We start from the raw sequence: 19,434 nt of genomic DNA on the forward strand, positions 1-19,434 counted from the left end.
CAGAATGATTATGCCTTGTTTGAAAGCATCCAAAGCATCGGCCTTCTTGTAGTAAGGTGTCTCGTTGTTGAGGCGTCAAACGAGGCCTTTGTGGTTGACTTTCACGAGACTCTCGAAAATTTGTTCTTTGTTGGCAAGAGTTGTGCTTCGTGGCCGGAGATTCTTCTTTGGTAAACTCTAGCTTTCCCTTCATCAATTTGTAGCCGACCGCGGCATGGTCCATAAGTTCTTGCATGGTAGAGACTTGCTTGGATAGACAATATTCCTGCAATGGTGATGGTAGTCCAATGGTGTATTGCTCACATTGGGCCTCCAAGGGAACAGATCTAAAGGACACCAGAAGGTACACATCGAGAAACCTTTGGTTATATTCGTCCATGGTTTCGGTGGCAAGCATTTTCAAGTTGCCCCACTCTACGAAAATCCGGACTTCAAACATAGAAGTCATGTAACTACGTGCAAAAACTGTCTTGCAAGCTTGCCAGGTCCTTGGAGCATGCGGTTGTGTCGCGATTGAACTCCACCATTGTAAGGTGCAGCGGAATGAATGTTGTATTTTCTCAAGATTAGTGATCTTTATTGCTCAAGGTTCCTTTTAGTTCTTAGGGAAAGAGAGAGCTTTCCGTCTTATGGAGAGTGCTATGATCACGATATTGTGCGTGCAAGTGAATGAGACTGAGAGAAGGAGAGAGAAGAGATACGACACCGAGAGGTTGTAAAACCCTCCTCCGAAGGCCCCACTCTCGTCGGCGAGAGTGGTCTACTTATTGATTGCACAATCTGGTACAAATGGTATGCATGAGAGTGATGCAAGTCTAGGCTATGTCGACGATGACGACGGTGATGACGGAGTCGACCTAAGGGCTGAAATCTGCAATCTTTCTACTGCTGTCCAAAAACGCTATGGGCTGAAATCTGCGAATCTTCTATCTGCTAATTCTGAATCTATGTCGGTGACGATGTCGATGACGACGACAGGCTGAAAACGCAGATGCTGAAACCTACGTTTTCCGGGCTGAAACTGTAAACCTTGCGGAAACTGACCGTGCGGCGAGGAACTGCTGCGGGAAGGTGAGATCTACGAGGTTCGGGACTTGATCTGCGGGTACTAAGGGCTGAAAACTGAAAGCGTTGATGTTCTTTGACCTTCCGTCGCAAAGAATCTGCAAAACGCTAGGGTTTGTAAAAAAACGCTAGGGCTGAAAATCTGTAAATTTGACGCCGATTGTCTGCAAAGGCAAAACGCTAGGCTGATCTACTATTTGCTGTAGTCGCCGGGGCTGATCTGCAGTGCAAAACGCCAAGGCTGGTTCTTCATGCAAAAACGCTAGGCCTCTTGGGGGGGTTCTGCTGAGAAGTTGCCTGTTGAGCATGTGCTCCTACTGCCTCTTCTGCCAGAAAGTGTGAACTTGGGTTTGCTTATATATTAACTTAGCAAAATTGCCCTACCTACTTTTGTAGGAAAGTCACTTAAAAATAATAAGTGAAAATAACCAAAAATAAGAAAATAAGCTAAATGCACTAGAAAATTCCCCTAACTGATGCTAATGGATTCTGATGGGAATTTCGATGATCATGTTGTGTGCAACCGGAGGATATGCATCTATGCTAAGTGACTGGGCATGCACGGTCTACGAATAGACTCACAAAAGTGCCAGATCACTGCTAATCTAAACTGACTTGACTGACGGGAACCCTGCTATGGTGTAGCTTGTCCACGGACACATAGGGTTGGGATGTGTCACGTGACACTCCCTCCTTTTCAAAGTGAGGTACTGGTACCGAACTGTATGGCGTCGAGGGAGATTGCCAACAGCATCCGGAATTCTGGAAGGGACTCTTCGCCGGCCCACTCTGATGTGCGGGTCGTGCGGTACTTGAACTTCATAAAGGTCTGCAACGCTTGCTTCTTTGGGCCGCGCCGAGAGTGACACAAAGTCTTCTGAATCTCCTTTCTTACTTCAACTTCGTCTAGAGTCCTGCTTCTTTCGTCTTCAAGAATCTCCATGGCTGAAAATTCCTGAAACAATCTCCAACACAAAACCATGAACATACCCATTCCATGTAAAGTGAAGGAAAAAAATCTTGTCTTCTTTAAAGATTGTGTATGCAATGTAGACGAACATAGAGACGGAGTGACAACCCGTTCATCAAACACATGCAAACAATGCGCTCGAATCTTTTCTGTTTGATCGAAATCAATCAACTGTGGCAAATCACAATGAAAATGCCCATGCTTGGTGCTCATACTATCATGTGCTCGTTCGGAAACTGTGTCATGCCAAGGAAGAGACATGAACTACGACTTCCTTACATACAAACTTTTCAGCTTTTCATGAACAATCCGCATACATTCGTGCTCATCCATGAGAGAAACGTGCTCAACATACAATATGTCATGCCTAGGAAAAGGGATCACATAACGATGCTGACCAAAATGCAGGAAACCTTCACGAATGAAACACTCGAACAATGCGTACGTATCAATCATGTGAACACATAATACTTCCTGTGATGGTTCTTTGGACCAACGCTGGAGAGCCAACATCGGTTCGTCTTGAATGATCGAATCGTCCTGTGGGGGTTCTTTGGACCTCGACTCGAAAGCCAAGATCAGATCTTCGTGATTGATCGAATCTACAACGAGGTTAGCTTTGCTAGGAAAAGCATCCACTAACACATCATCCTTGTGAACAATCACATCATCTTCATGCAATTTATCATGCTTGTCTTTGTCATCCAAATCATCATGCTTATCATTGTGCTTCAAATCATCACCATGCTTCACATAATCATGCAAATCCTGGGTATCATGCTGTGAAGAAGAAGAGACTGAGAGAGTCTCCTTTTTCCGATTTTGTTGCATCTGTGCCTGAGCTTGAGAGAAGAGTCACAATAACTCTTGCATTTGTGCTTTGTTCTCGCGATAAAATTTTGCTTCTATGGTTGCCCTTCTTTCTTGGTACTTACGCTCGATGGCTGCCATATCTTCTTTGTAGGTTTTTCTTTCTGCTTCTCTTGCTTGGTCCAACTCCTCCATAGGAATTAGTGCAATCTTTGTCGTAGATGGGAAAGGGTCGGAAAAACCTCCTGGTGGGGAAAATTCTTCTTCGTCTCTCTCATGCTCATCACCTCCAAGTGAAGTATCCATTCCGCTACGGGTGACGACCATTCTGCAATCGTGGGTTCTTGTGGGTTCTTGGGGGTCTTGGGTTCTTAAGTTCACGAGGAACTTGGGTTCTTGAGGTTCTTGAGGTTTTCTTTCGCTTGCAAATCGCGTTGGAGAAGGATCTTCTCTTCACCCGAGTTCTACTCCTTTCTGCGGGCGCACCCCTTGGCGGCCTTGCGCTCACACCAAGGTTGCTTTTTCCCACCTCACGCCGATTGGCCAGCCGCTAAGTGCACGGTCCGCTCTCAATGAGTGAAAAGAGACACAAGGGGAGGCTGGACAAGCCCTTCTTTCTTGGGATTCCTGTCACTCTTCAACCAAACACGATTAGGAATCGCCACGCCCAAGTTAACTTGGGTTCATGCGATCGCAACAAGCAAAAAAATTATTGTGGTTCTTCCCTTGAGTAATGCAGAACACTTCCAAAGCTCTGATACCAATGTTAGGTGCAACGGAATGAATGTTGTATTTTCTCAAGATTAGTGATCTTTATTGCTCAAGGTTCCTTTTAGTTCTTAGGGAAAGAGAGAGCTTTCTGTCTTATAGAGAGTGCTATGATCACGAACAAAGTGAGTGAATATTGTGCGTGCAAGTGAATGAGACTGAGAGAAGGAGAGAGAAGAGATACAACACCGAGAGGTTGTAAAACCCTCCTCCGAAGGCCCCACTCTCGTCGGCGAGAGTGGTCTACTTATTGATTGCACAATCTGGTACAAATGGTATGCATGAGACTGATGCAAGTCTAGGCTACGTCGACGATGACGACGGTGATGACGGAGTCGACCTAAGGGCTGAAATCTGCAATCTTTCTACTGCTGTCCAAAAACGCTATGGGCTAAAATCTGCGAATCTTCTATCTGCTGAATTCTGACTCTATGTCGGTGACGATGTCGATGACAACGACGGGCTGAAAACGCAGATGCTGAAATCTGTGTTTTCCGGGCTGAAACTGTAAACCTTGCGGCAACTGACCGTGCGGCGAGGAACTGCTGCGAGAAGGTGAGATCTACGAGGTTCGGGACTTGATCTGTGGGTAGTAAGGGCTGAAAACTGAAAACGCTGATGTTCTTTGACCTTCCGTCGCAGAGAATCTGCAAAACGCTAGGGTTTGTAAAAAACGCTAGGGCTGAAAATCTGTAAATCTGACGCCGATTGTCTGCAAAGGCAAAACGCTAGGCTGATCTACTGTCTGCTGTAGTCGCCGGGGCTGATTTGCTGTGCAAACGCTAGGGCTGGTTCTTCATGCAAAAACGCTAGGCCTCTTGGGGGGGTTCTGCTGAGAAGTTGCCTGTTGAGCATGTGCTCCTACTGCCTCTTCTGCCAGAAAGTGTGAACTTGGGTTTGCTTATATATTAACTTAGCAAAATTGCCCTACCTACTTTTGTAGGAAAGTCACTTAAAAATAATAAGTGAAAATAACCAAAAATAGAAAAATAGGCTAAATGCACTGGAAAATTCCCTAACTGATGCTAATGGATTCTGATGGGAATTCCGATGATCATGCTGTGTGCAACCGGAGGATATGCATCTATGCTAAGTGACTGGGCATGCACGGTCTACGAATAGACTCATAAAAGTGCCAGATCACTGCTAATCTAAACTGACTTGACTGACGGGAACCCTGCTATGGTGTAGCTTGTCCACGGACACATAGGGTTGGGATGTGTCATGTGACAACCATTGCATAGCATTATCTTTAAGAAATCCCACTGCTCGAGAAATCTCGGATTCTTTTGTATAGTTCCCTAAAGCATAGATGTTGTCAAATTGCTGTAGAAACTGCAATGCTTTCTTGCGATCTTTCACCCCAGATAAAGTGAAAAATATGACTGTCGTGCCGCCATCTTTGAAATCTTTGGGTTGGTTAGGCGCATATCCCGGGTATGAATAATAAGGGTATCCATATGGGCTCCAACCATTGTAGCCTAGTGGAGGTGGTGGTGGTGGAGGTGGGAGCAATGGCAGTGGCAAAGGCAGTTGCACTGGATCAGGGCAGATGGCTGCAGAAGATTCCCCCAATCGGAAAAGACGGCTGAGAAGTCTGCCAGTTGGAAGCTCTCGTACTTTCTGTTGCCAAAGGAGGAGGTACCACCTGGGGCATCAGAGGGGGTAACATGTAGTTCAAAAATTGTTGAAAACTTTGCAACATCGAAAGATTCTGTTGAGGATGCCGTGAAAGAATGTCATGGTGTTCGTTGAGCAAAAACTACAAATATTCTGCTGAATCCATGAATACTAAGTCTTGGGTTCTTTATGGCTTATGCCCTATAAGACACAGCGATGAAGACGGGAGCGCGCCCGATGCGCGATGCAGTAAGGGTGGGAGTGGCTGACAGGTCCGGGTTGGAGGGCGGAGATACCTCAAATAAAGCTCTGTCTCCTCTTTTGTGGGACCGGTATGCTTTCAAAAAAGCACACGTCTGATGCTCTGATACCACTGTCACAAGACGGGCACCAAGTGCCAATAGAAAAGAACAGATTGAACAGACTTTTAGCACTTCATTAACAACTGAACTGAGAGAGAGAGAGAGAGAGACGACACGCAACACGGAGTGGCGGAATTTCACCCCAAAGAGTATTGGTTCCAAACGTTGGTGCCCCTTTCGGTATTTCTTTATATTGCATCAACACAGTAAATGCCGATACTCGAGACTCTGCACCTTCGCCAGGAAGCATGCGAGAGAATGAGCCCTAACCTCATATTTGAAGGCCCTAGGCCCCAAAAGCAGTTTACAGTAAAAAGCCTTCAAATTCAAAAGCATCTGGTCCAAAAGCAAAGGCAAAAAGCTGCCAACGTAAATCACGGAAATCCGTACAGTTGCCACGTCATCAATTGGCGCAAAACGCAGAAATCCGTATAGCCTGCCACATCATCATGCCAATGCAATTTTCATAAATCTATCAGCTTTTTCCTGTGTGTGTGGGTCCTGCTTTATTTTAATCCTTTATGTCACTTGGGACGAGGTCCCCATAAGTTGGTAGGACTTCTTCTTCTGTTACTTGTTCTTCTTAGGGTTTAGGCCCCTCGACCGGCATCTGTCGGTTGGCTCCATTCTTTACGCTTTGACACGTCAGCAGTTTGTGACAAATGGACACTGTGAGTGAAGGTGCTGAGACTAAGAAATAGAGAAAGAAGAGAATACAATACCAAAATGTTGTCAAACCCTCCTCCGAAGGCCCCACTCTCTGTGGCGAGAGCGGTCTACTTATGATTGCACAAATCTCTACAATGCTTGGACTTGCCGACGATGTCGACGACGATGAGGAGGACGACGAGACGGGCTGAAAACTGAAATCACTAAGGGCTGAAATCTGCAAATCTTTATCTGTTGAATTCTGACTCTAAGCCGGTGACGATGTCAATCGTGACGATGCGACGAGGATGCGCTGAAAATGCAGATGCTGAAATCTGCGTTTTCCGGGCTGAATCTGCAAACTACGCTGCATCAGACCGTGCGGCGAGGAACTGCTGCGGGAAGGTGGGATCTGCGAGGTTCGGGGATTCTAGTGCGGGCTCTGACTGCTGGAAACTGAAAACGCTGATGCTTCTTGGGGTTCCGTCGCGGTGAATCTACAATTCCGTCGCGGTGAATCTACAAAATGCTTAAGTGTTATGCTGATGCAAAAACGCTAGGCTGAAAACTGTCTGCTGCGGTGGAAAACTGCAAACGCTAGGAAGTCATGCTGTCTTGTTGCTGCCGAGGCTGATCTGCAAACCAAATCGCCAAGGCTGATCTGAGTGAAAAACGCTAGGTCTTGCAAGGGCAAAAACGCTAGGTCTTCTGTCTTGGGGGGGTCTTGCTAAGAAGTTGCCTCATGAACACAGGGTTCCTCATGCCTCTTCTGCCAGAAAGTGCTAGCGCTAGGTTTCTATATATACAAACTTAGTAAATTTGTCCTACCTAGTTTCCAACAAAAGTCACTTAAAGATAATAAGTGAAAAATGTCAAAAATAGGGAAAATAGGTCTATGCACCGTAAAAATGCTCCTGATGGGTTCCGATGGTAATCTGATGATCATGCTGTGTGCAACCAGAGGATATGCATCGAATCTAAGTGTCAACGAACAAACTCACAAGATCACTTCCTATTCTAGACTGACTGAACTGAACCCAACCCTGGTCATGCTGTAGCTTGTCCACGGACACAAGGTTGGATGTGTCACGTGACATAACCCAAGAAAGAAGGGCTTGTCCAGCCTCCCCTTGTGCCTCTTTTCACTCATTGAGAGCGGACCGTGCACTTAGCGGTCGGCCACTCAACGTGAGGTGGGAAAAAGCAACCTTGGTGTGAACGCAAGGCCACCAAGGGGTGCGCCCGCGGAAAAGAGAAGAACTCGGGTGAAGAGAAGATCCTTCTCTAGCACAGATTGCAAGCGAAAGAAGAACCGCAAGAACCTCAAGACCCTCAAGAACCCCAAGAACAAAGACCCCCAGGAACCCAAGTTCCTCGTGAAATTAAGAACCCAATACCACAAGAACCCACGACTTCAATGGATGGTCATCACTCGAAGCAGAATGGATACTTCGCTTGGAGGTGATGAGCATGAGAGAGGCGAAGAAGAATTTCCCCACCAGGAGGTTTTTCCGACCCTCCTCCTTCCCCATCTACGCCAAGGATTGCACTAACTCCTACGGAGGAGTTGAAGCAGTTGTTTATGGAAAGGACGTTAGAACGGGAAGCAAGAAAAGAAGAAAGAATGGCCGACTTTGAGCGTGAGCGCGAGCAAGCACGCTTGGAGGCCGCCGAAAGCAAAGCAAATAGAGCGTGAACACGGAGAAATAAAAGCAGGAATAGAGCGTGAACACGAAGAAAGAATGGCAGCCATAGAGCATGAGACGAGCAAGCACGCTTGGAAGCCAAAGCACAAGAAGTTGGACCACGAGAACAAAGAAAGACAAGTATCATTTGATCGCGAGAATAAAGCAAGACAAGCAATGAACGACCGACACATGCAAGAGTTGTTGCGACTCTTTTCTCATGTGCAGGCACAGATGCAAGAGGATCAGGAGAAGGAGACTCTTTCAATCTTTTCTTCTCCAAAGCATGACACACATGATTTGCATGATTATGATAAGCATGATGATTTGAATGATAATGACAAGCATGATGATTTGCGTGATCAAGATGTGATTTCTCACGAGCATGATGATTTGTATGACCACGATGTGATTGTTCACAAGGACGATGGTTTGGTTGATACTTTTTCTAGTAAAGCTAACCTCATTGCAGATTCGATCAATCAGGAAGAACCGATCTTGGCTCTCGAGTTGAGGTCCAAAGAATCCCCTAGGAAGTTTCGATCCCTCACGGAGAACCAATCTTGGCTCTCGAGCCTAGGTCCAAAGAACCCTCACAAGAAGTACTATGTGTTCGCATGATTAGTCGGCACGCATTGTTCGAGTGTTACATTCGTGATCGTTTTTTGTATTTTCGTCTGCGTCGTTATGTGATCCCTTTTCATAGGCATGACATATTGTACGTTGAGCACGATTCACTCATGAATGAGCACGGATGTATGCGGATTACTCATGAAAAGCTGAAAAATACGCATTCAAGGAAGTCACATTCCATGTCTCTTCCTTGGCATGACACAGTCGTAAAAAGAGCACAAGAAAGATTGAGCATCAAGCATCGGCATTTCCATTGTGATTTGCCACAGTCAATTGATTTAGATCAACAGATGCACTTTGATTATGATGCAGTGGATGGAGAAATTGAAGCTAAGCTAGCCACGGGGCAAACTCAGAAAGTGGTACCGCTCATTGGTGCTCTTCCAGTGACTATCCAAGGTTATCATGGAAAAGCCGATTTCCACATTATGAAGTTGGGCAATTGCGACGTTCGCTTGGGCATGCCTTGGCACGACAAGAATGATGGGACTCTCCACATTCGGAACCGAACCATCACCATGACACAGAAGGGCAAGCCAGTCATCCTCAAAGTTCGGTTTGTCCGAACAAAGCCCTGAATGAGCTCTCTAATTGTTTTATAGTTAGATACTTTTGAACATTGTTTGAGAATGTCACGTGACACATCCAACCCTATATGTCCGTGGACAAGCTACACCATGATCAGGGTTCAGTCAATCAAGTCAGTCTAGAATAGAAGTGATTTGGCACTTTTGTGAGTCTATTCGTAGACCGTGCATGCCCAGTCACTTAGCATAGATGCATATCCTCTGGTTGCACACAGCATGATCATCAGTATTCCCTTCAGAATCCATCAGATTCAGTCAAGGGGATTTTCTAGTGCATTTAGCCTATTTTCCCTATTTTTTGTATTTTTCACTTATTATTTTTAAGTGACTTCCCAACAAAAGTAGGTAGGGCAATTTTGCTAAGTTAATATATAAGCAAACCCAAGTTAGCACTTTCTGGCAAAAGAGGCAGCAGGAGCTTCCCGCTCAACAGGCACCTTCTCAGCAAGAACCCCGCAGGACTCTAGCGTTTGCAGATTCCCTCCATCGCCAGACTTTTCCCCCACTTGGCGTTTTAAGCCCTACTTGATCGCCATCAACAGTTAGCCCTAGCGTTTTCCAGTTTGGCATTGCCATCACCCCCAGAACCTCAGCATTTCACTAACGCTAGGAAGGCAGGCAGCGTTTTCTATTTTCAGCCCTATCTGCAGCAGGAGGCCAGCGTTTTGCTAAAGCTACAATCAACCAAAACAGTCATTTTCAGCCACCGAAACAGCCCCGAAATTCAGCAGATAGAAGACCACAGATTTCAGCCCTAAAGTCGTCGTCGTCGTCGGCATAGTCCCAAGTTGCATCAGTCCATTGCATACGCATTGTACCACTTTGTGCAATCAAAAAGTAGACCACTCTCGCCGATATTAACTTAGCAAAATTGCCCTACCTACTTTTGTTGGGAAGTCACTTAAAAATAATAAATGAAAAATACCAAAAATAGGAAAAATAGGCTAAATGCACTAGAAAATTCCCCTGACTAAATCTGATGGATTCTGAAGGGAATACTGATGATCATGTTGTGTGCAACCAGAGGATATGCATCTATGCTAAGTGACTGGGCATGCATGGTCTACGAATAGACTCACAAAAGTGCCAGATCACTTCTATTCTAGACTGACTTGACTGACTGAACCATGATCATGGTGTAGCTTGTCCACGGACACATAGGGTTGGATGTGTCACGTGACATCCCCTCCTTTTCAAAGTGAGGTACTGGTACCGATCTGTATGGCATCGAGGGAGATCGCCAATAGCATCCGGAATCCTGGAAGGGACTCTTCGCCGGCCAACTCCGATGTGTGGGTCGTGCCGTACTTGAACTTCATAAAGGTCTGCAATGCTTGCTTCTTTGGGCCGCGCCGAAAGCGACACAAAGTCTTCTGTGGCTCCTTCGATGCTTCAACTTCGTCTAAAGTCATGCTTCTTTCTTCTTCAAGAATCTCCATGGTTGAAAATTCATGAAACCATCTCCAACACAAAACCATGAACATACCTATTCCATGTAAAGTGAGTGGAAAAAATCTTGTCTTCGCTAAAGGCTGTGTATGCAATGTAGATGAACATAGAGACGGAGTGACAACCCGTTTATCAAACACATGCAAACAATGAGATCGAATCTTTCTCTTATGATCCAAAGCCATCAACTGTGGCAAAACACAATGGAAATGCCGACGCTTGGTGCTCATACTTTTATGTGCTCGTTCGGAAACTGTGTCATGCCAAGGAAGAGACATAGAATGTGACTTCCTGACATACAAACTTTTCAACTTTGCATGAAAATTCCGCATACATTCGTGCTCATCCATGAGAGAAACGTGCTCAACATACAATATGTCCTGCCTAGGAAAAGGGATCACATAACGATGCTGACTAAAATACAGGAAACGGTCACGAATGAAACACCCAAACAATGCGTGCGTATCAATCATACGAACATATAATACTTCCTGTGAGGGTTCTTTGGACCTAGGCTCAAGAGTCAAGAGCCAAGATCGGTTCTTCCTGAATGATCGAATCGTCCTGTGGGGGTTCTTTGGACCTCGACTCGAAAGCCAAGATCGGTTCTTCGTGATTGATCGAATCTACAACGAGGTTAGCTTCGCTAGAAAAAGCATCCACTAACACATTATCCTTGTGAACAATCACATCATCTTCATGCAACTCATCATACTTGTGAAAAATCACATCTTGATCATGTAAATCATCATGCTTGTCTTTGGCATCCAAATCATCATGCTTAGCAATATCAGTCAAATCATCATGCGTATCTTTATCATCCAAATCATCATGCTTGTCATTCAAATCATCATGCTTATCATTGTCAATCAAATCATCATCATGCTTCACACAATCATGCAAATCCTGTGTGTCGTGCTTTGGAGAAGAAGAGACTGAGAGAGTCTCCTTTTCCTGATCCTATTGAATCTGTGCCTGCATTTGAGAAAAGAGTCGCAACATATCTTGCACTATTGCTTTGTTCTCGCGATCAAATCTGGCTTGACTTTCTTTTTCTTGCAAGTCGTACTTACGTTCTATGGCTGCCATGTCTTCTTTGTAGGCCTTTCTTTCTGCTTCTCTTTCTTGGTCCAACTCCTCCATAGGAGTTAGTGCAATCTTTGTCGTAGATGGGAAAGGGTGAGGGTTGGAAAAACCTCCTGGTAGGGAAACTTCTTCGCCTCTCTCATGCTCATCACCTCCAAGCGAAGTATCCGTTCCCCTTCGAGTGATGACCATTCTGCACTCGTGGGTTCTTGTGGGTTCTTGTGTTCTTAAGTCCACGAGGAACTTGGGTTCTTGAGGGTCTAGGTTCTTGAGGGTCTTGGTTCTTGAGGTTCTTGAGGTTTTCTTTCGCTTGCAAACCGCGTTTGAGAAGGATCTTCTCTTCACCCAAGTTCTACACTTTTCCGCAGGCGCACCCCTTGGCGGCCTTGCGCTCACACCAAGGTTGCTTTTTCCCACCTCATGTCGATTGGCCGGCCGCTAAGTGCACGGTCCGCTCTCAATGAGTGAAAAGAGACACAAGGGGAGGCTGGACAAGCCCTTCTTTCTTGGGACTCCTGTCACTCTTCAACAAAACACGATTAGGAATCAACACGCACAAGCGAACTTGGGTTCGTGCGACCTCAACAAGCAAAAAAAAATTCTTGTGATTCTTGTGGTTCTTTCCTTAAGTGATACAGAACACTGTCAAAGCTCTGATACCAACGTTAGGTGCAGCGGAATGATTGTTTGCGCTTTGCTCAAGATGAGTGCTCTGAACTGCTCAAGATGAGTGCTCCGAACTGTGCTCAAGGCTCCTTTTAGTTCTTATGGAAGGTAGAGCCTTCCGTTCTTAGTGAGAGAATGCTATGATCACAAACAAAGTGAATGGACACTGTGCGTGCAAGTGTATGAGACTGAGAGATAGAGAGAGAAGAGAGATACGACACCAGTAACGTTGTAAAACCCTCCTCCGAAGGCCGGCCCACTCTCGTCGGCGAGAGTGGTCTACTTTTTGATTGCACAAAGTGGTACAATGCGTATGCAATGGACTGATGCAACTTGGGACTATGCCGATGACGATGACGACGACGACTTTAGGGCTGAAATTTGTGGTCTTCTATCTGCTGAATTTCGGGGCTGTTTCGGTGGCTGAAAATGACTGTTTTGGCTGATTGTAGCTTTAGCAAAACGTTGGCCTCCTGCTGCAGATAGGGCTGAAAATACAAAACGCTGGCCTCCTACTGCAGATAGGGCTGAAAATAGAAGAAGCTGCCTGTCTTCCTAGCGTTAGTGAAATGCTGAGGTTCTGGGGGTGATGGCGATGCCAAACTGGAAAACGCTAGGGCTAACTGTTGATGGCGATCAAGTAGGGCTGAAAACGCCAAGTGGGGGAAAAGTCTGGCGATGGAGGGAATCTGCAAATGCTAGGGTCCTGCGGGGGTTCTTGCTGAGAAGGTCTGTTGAGCGGGAAGTTCCTACTGCCTCTTCTGCCAGAAAGTGCTAACTTGGGTTTGCTTATATATTAACTTAGCAAAATTGCCCTATCTACTTTGTTGGGAAGTCACTTAAAAATAATAAGTGAAAAATACCAAAAATAGGGAAAATAGGCTAAATGCACTGGAAAATTCCCCTGACTGAATTTGATGGATTCTGAAGGGAATACTGATGATCATGCTGTGTGCAACCAGAGGATATGCATCTATGCTAAGTGACTGGGCATGCACGGTCTACAAATAGACTCACAAAAGTGCCAAATCACTTCTATTCTAGACTGACTTACTGACTGAACCCTGATCATGGTGTAGCTTGTCCACGGACACATAGGGTTGGATGTGTCACGTGACATCCTTCCAAGATTCCAGATGCTATTGGCGATCTCCCACGACGCCATACAGTTCGGTACCAGTACCTCACTTTGAAAAGGAGGGGATGTCACGTGACACATCCAACCCATGTGTCCGTGGACAAGCTACACCATGATCAGGGTTCAGTCAGTCAAGTCAGTCTAGAATAGAAGTGATCTGGCACTTTTGTGAGTCTATTCATAGACCGTGCATGCCCAGTCACTTAGCATAGATGCATATCCTCTGGTTGCACACAGCATGATCATCAGTATTCCCTTCAAAATCCATCAGATTCAATCAGGGGAATTTTCCAGTGCATTTAGCCTATTTTCCCTATTTTTGGTATTTTTCACTTATTATTTTTAAGTGACTTCCCAACAAAAGTAGGTAGGGCAATTTTGCTAAGTTAATATATAAGCAAACCCAAGTTAGCACTTTCTGGCAGAAGAGGCAGCAGGAGCTTCCCGCTCAACAGACCTTCTCAGCAAGAACCCCCGCGGGCAGCAGGAGCTTCCCGCTCAACAGACCTTCTCAGCAAGAACCCCCGCAGGACCCTGTCATTTGCAGATTCCCTCCATCGCCAGACTTTTCCCCCACTTCGCGTTTTCAGCCCTACTTGATCGCCATCAACAGTTAGCCCTAGCGTTTTCAGTTTGGCATCGCCATCACCTCCAGAACCTCAGCATTTCACTAACACTAGGAAGGCAGGCAGCGTTTTCTGCTTTCAATGATTGGTGATTTTACTGTCGGGTGGAGTAGTGAGAAATGCTGTTTTTGTATTGTTTGAACCTCGGAGCGGCGCAGATGGGATGTCTGAGGAGAGTTTCGCTGTATGCTAGAAAACCTCCGAACGACGCAGACTGGATATCTAGGGAGCGTTTGGTTGTATGCTTGAACCTCCAACCGATGCAGGCTACGATCAGGGGAGCGTTTGGTTGTACAGTCCTCTAAGCTCATGGAGCGGACCTTTTTAGGTTATTTGCAGGGGGAATGACGAGGTAGTCGTTGAGTAGCTTCATACCGCAGACCGTTTGTCTCAAGGGAGTGCTCAGCGGCGCTGTTTGTTGTGTCTGTAACATGCATATGTGAGCATTTGTGTTGCATTGTGATGTGCCAACCACTAAATATTCCTAATTGGATAAGATTGCCTGGTTATGTAATTTTAGTGCATCAAGACACCCGTGGAAGATCAGTGCGGTCTGGGTGTGATGGCTAATTTTACTACGCCGGAATATCAAGAGTTCCGACCTAGACGAAAGGAGAAGCCAACTTCTTGCTCAAAAGAGCCGAAAGGAAAAGCCAACTCCTTAACAAAAAGAGCAAATTGATTGTCCCTCAGAATGACCCTCGGAAATTTTAGAGATAACTTGAGTTGTTTTGCAGATATGCTGTAATCGCGGACAATTACCCTCTTTCAAGAAGGGGGGATGTCACAAACTGCTGACGTGTCAAGTTAGTGAAGAGCAAAGCCAACCTTCAAATCTCGGCCAAGGGGCCAAAACCCTAAGAAGAAGCAGCAGAAGAAGAAGTTTTAGAGACTTACAAACTCTTGACGAGTGGCCTATTTTTTTTAAAGAAGAGTTCCCAACAACTTACGGGGCCCCGTCTGATGGGGCCAAAGTGACATAATGGCATTAAAAATAAGGCAAAACACACTCAAAAGACTTTGCACAACAAAATATGATGACGTGGCACCTGTACGAACGTTCCGCAATTGGCGGCGGATTTTTAGAAAAATCCCAAAATTTTAGGAAAGTGTCATATTTGATGCTTTTAGGCTTTGGGCCTTTAAATGTGAGCCTTGGGGGGCCTCTCTGGCACTCTTCAGCATACAAATTGCAAAGGAGATGCTCCCCGGTTGTTGTACTTTGCGAATCAGTAATAATAAAGAAATACCGAAAGGGGCGCCAGCGTTCAGGACCAGTGCTCTCTGGGGGTGGAACTTCGCCACTCCCTGTCTCGTGTCGTGCATCTCTTTCAGTCCAGTTGTTATTTGTTTGAAGTGCTTAAAGTTGTTCAGTTTGTTCTTTTCTATTGGCACATGGTGCCCATCTTGTGACAGTGGTATAAGAGCCAAATTGCTGACGTGTCAAGTCAGTGAAGAGTAGAGTCAACCTTCAAATCACGACCGAGGGGCCTAAACCCTAAGAAGAACAAGCAACAACAGAAGAAAAAGTCCTACCAACTTAAGGGACCTCGTTCAATGGGGCCCAAGAGACAAAGGAATTAAAATAAAGCATGACACACACACACACACACAAAGGCTTGCTTGCGCAACAGCTGATGACATGGCAACCGTATGGACGCTCCGGAAATTGCGCTGACATGCTAAAGCGACAGCCAGTACGGATTTCTACGATTTGTGTTGTTGACGTGGCAGTTGTACGGATTTCTATGATTTATGCTGGCAACTTTTGGACATTGCTTTTGGACCAGATGCTTTTGAGTTTGAAGGCTTTTCATGTAAACTGCTTTTGGGGCCTAGGGCCTTTAAATATGAGGCCATGGATTCATTCTCTGGCATGCTTCCTGGAGAAGGTGCAGAGTCTGGAGTACCGGCTTGTATTGTGTTAATGCAATATAAAGAATTACCGAAAGGGGCGCTAACGTTTGGGGCCAATACTCTGGGGGGTGGAATTCCGCCACTCCGTGCCGCGTGTCGTCTCTCTCTCTCTCTCAGTTCAGTTGTTATTGAAGTGTTAAAAGTCTGTTCAGTCTGTTCTTTTCTATTGGCACGTGGTGCCCGTCTTGTGACACTCAATCTCACACTTTCGAGTTTTTGGGTTTCCGGCCTTTCTCTATGTGCCAAAGGAGAAGCGACAGAAGTTAGATTTCAAGTCGAAGAAGCTCATTCTGGGCTATTCACCGGAGTTTGACGAATACCGGCTTTATGATCCTGACGCCAAGGCCACCACAGTTAGCCGTGATGTGACTTTCATGGGTCTTTCAACACACCTGCATAGGAGGGCAGTATATACCCTTCCCTAACTCCTCCACCTCCCTCACCTGATCCTGACCCTCCACCTGTCCATGTACCCTCTACACTGCAGCCAGTTACTTCACTCGATCATGCCATGTCACATTCCGATTCTGATGTGGATGATGGTTTTCCTCCGGTGGAGGCGGTCCCACCTCGCAAGGAGAAGTTAGTACCTGGTTGGCTCTACTCTACGGTTTCTTCCTCTAGAGTTACAAAGTTACCAGACTCGCCAAAATCTGGATAGCCTTGACGTTCTGCACGCCTCAAGGAGAGGCAAGTTTATGACGGCGTAGAGTTCGTGAACTTTGCACTCATGTCCCAAATTCAGGCTTCACCAATTGAGCCTTCCTTGGTGGAGGAAGCAATCCAGTATGATTGTTGGAAGCGTGCCATGCATACGGAGCTGGACGCTATCGAGTGGAATAGAACCTAGACCTTGGTTCCCACGCCCAACAAGCGGAAGGTGGTTTCTACGAAATGGATTTTCAAGACAAAGTACAAGGCCAATGGTTCCCTCGACAAACACAAGGCCAGACTTGTTGCTCGGGGCTTCACACAAAGACCAGGCGTGGACTTTTGACGAGACCTTTGCTCCCACCGCTCGCATGACTACCATATGCACAGTGTTTGCCCTTGCAGCCAACTTTGGTTGGCCTATCTTCCAGATGGATGTCCAAAGTGCTTTTCTGAACGGAGATTTGGATAAAGAAGTTTATGTGGAGCAAAATCCTGGGTTTCGTATACCAGGCAAGGAGAACTGGGTTTATCAGTTGTGGAAAGCATTGTATGGATTGAAGCAGGCTCAACGACAATGGTACCTCACCCTTGACCAGTTTCTTGTGAAGTTGGGGTTACAAAATACCTCATCAGATTCCAACTGTTATGTTGACTGTGATGGCTCTTTGGTTGCGATAGTGATTGTCTATGTTGACGATCTCATTTTCACAAGCTCATGGACCAACAAGATCGAGTCGATCATGCAAGCTATGGAGACATGTTTTGAGATGACTGATCTTTGGTTTCTTCACTATTTTCTTGGATTCGAGATCTTTCAGACACTAAATAGCATCTTTTTTTCTCAACGGAAGTATGCAAAAGCTATCCTGGAGAGATTCCAAATGACAGGCTGCAAACTGATTGGCACTCCTCTTGAGCCCAGCAAGAACATATCACTTCATGATCCTTCCCCACGGAATGACTTGGAGCAGTATCGGAATGTTGTTGACTGCCTCGCTTGGCTAACTTATTCCCGACCAGACATCTGCTACACAGTTTCTGTTCTCAATTCCTTCAACACCCGACCTCGTCAGTAACATTGGCAATGTGCTCATTGTACTTTGCGGTACATCAGCGGCACCTTGGACCATGGTGTGTTCTATGGTCGCTCGAAGGGTTGCACCCTACTTGGTTGGTGCAATTCAGATTAGGCAGGAAATCCACACACTTGGCGCTCTACTACAGGAGTAGTTTTCACACTCGGCTCGGGACCCATATCATGGAGCAGTAAGCGACAACCCTTTGTTGTGCTATCTTCTACAGAGGCGGAGTACAGAGCAGCTTGCTATGCTCCTTGTGAGGCCATATGCCTACGGAGAGTTGTGTTTTCCCCAGACTGCTACTACACGTCTTTTATGCCACAATCAGAGTTGCATTCCTATTGCCAAGAACCCTACCTTTCATGATCGGACAAAGCACATTGAGGTGCAGTACCACTATGTTCGGGAGCGGGTTTTGACTGGAGATCTTCATTTGGAGTACACTAGATGATCTTTTGCTTTTATATCACTTTTGAACAAAAATGTACAAGTCGGGAAAATGTGCAAATGTGCACACATGGGAGTTTTCTGATGATAACTCACTATTATGTGACCCATTTGACGAATCAATTGGACCGACACGTTACTCTAACCTAGACCTACATGCTCGTCATGTCAGATGCCCATCGAATTGTCATAACATCTGTCAAAACGCTTATACAATCTATTTATGTAGGAGGGTTCCAAAACTGGAAAACCTATCTAATGGACTCGTCCAGACATGCAAGTCCTATGAACAAGCTCACAAAATTGTTGGCACTAATCGTCCTAGAATTCTAGACACTCCTATTTAGGGATAGGTGCAAAATCCTCCTAGGATTCTAGACACTCCTATCTAGGGATAGGTGCAAAATTGGCTTTGGAAGTCGATGAAGCATGTCCCCACGGCACATAGAGCCATGAGCACGTGACAAAGGTCAACCTCCCAAGTCGGAGCAAGATAGTTAAGCAGCTGTCGATAGGCGTTTCATTTCCATATCCTCTTGTTCTTGTTTTCCCATTTCCCAGAATCATGCTCAGAAGAGATCATTAAAGGGATTGGTAGCATCTCTTGGTTGGTGCAAGTAGAAAAAGTGTAATTGACAAGCTTTTTTCATAGGTCTAGATCAAAAACTGGACATAGAACATCTATTGATGTGAGCAACGGATGCAATTGAAAGATGAGTCCATCGGTGCATTACTTGATTTGACATATTCATAGGGGGATCTTCTAAACTCCGATGTGCATCAACAAGAACCTCCTCTGAATCAGCCGGTACAATAGGCTGCTCTTTGCATAAGCGTAGCACCCTTAGGGCGACCCGATCTTGCCTAAAATCTGCAACGAACAGAAAACGCAGCAAGAGAGAAAGTGGGCAATGAGAGAGGACAGGGATTGCATTCATTGGGCACAGCCACAAGACAATCCTCACTCCCTGATCTGCTTCTGGGAGATACCGGAGCCGCCACTAGATAAGAGGTGAAGCTCGCATCATGCCGAAATAATCCTCCGGCATGCAACCTTGGGGCAAGTCTTGAAACACCCAACTTTAGATCCAAGACCAGAAATCTTGAAATTTAGGTGTGTCATCTGGATGAAGTAACCATCCGAACATGCGTAATGTTGAGGGTTTGATATGAACATTTGAGGCCCAGCTTCCAGGTGGAAATATGACACAATTATAACACCAA

At 45.7% G+C, this 19,434-nt stretch overlaps 1 protein-coding gene across 1 annotated transcript in view; it reads right to left on the reverse strand.

Annotated features, from left to right (window-relative positions):
- LOC147436495 (PROTEIN TARGETING TO STARCH (PTST)) overlaps positions 1 to 19,434 on the reverse strand; it is a 62,015-nt gene that overhangs the window by 41,736 nt on the left and 845 nt on the right. The window lies entirely within an intron of this gene.

This window comes from Adiantum capillus-veneris, chromosome 18 (genome assembly GCF_014529385.1).
Source record: "Adiantum capillus-veneris isolate H3 chromosome 18, ASM1452938v2, whole genome shotgun sequence".
Classification (NCBI taxonomy): domain Eukaryota; kingdom Viridiplantae; phylum Streptophyta; class Polypodiopsida; order Polypodiales; family Pteridaceae; genus Adiantum; species Adiantum capillus-veneris.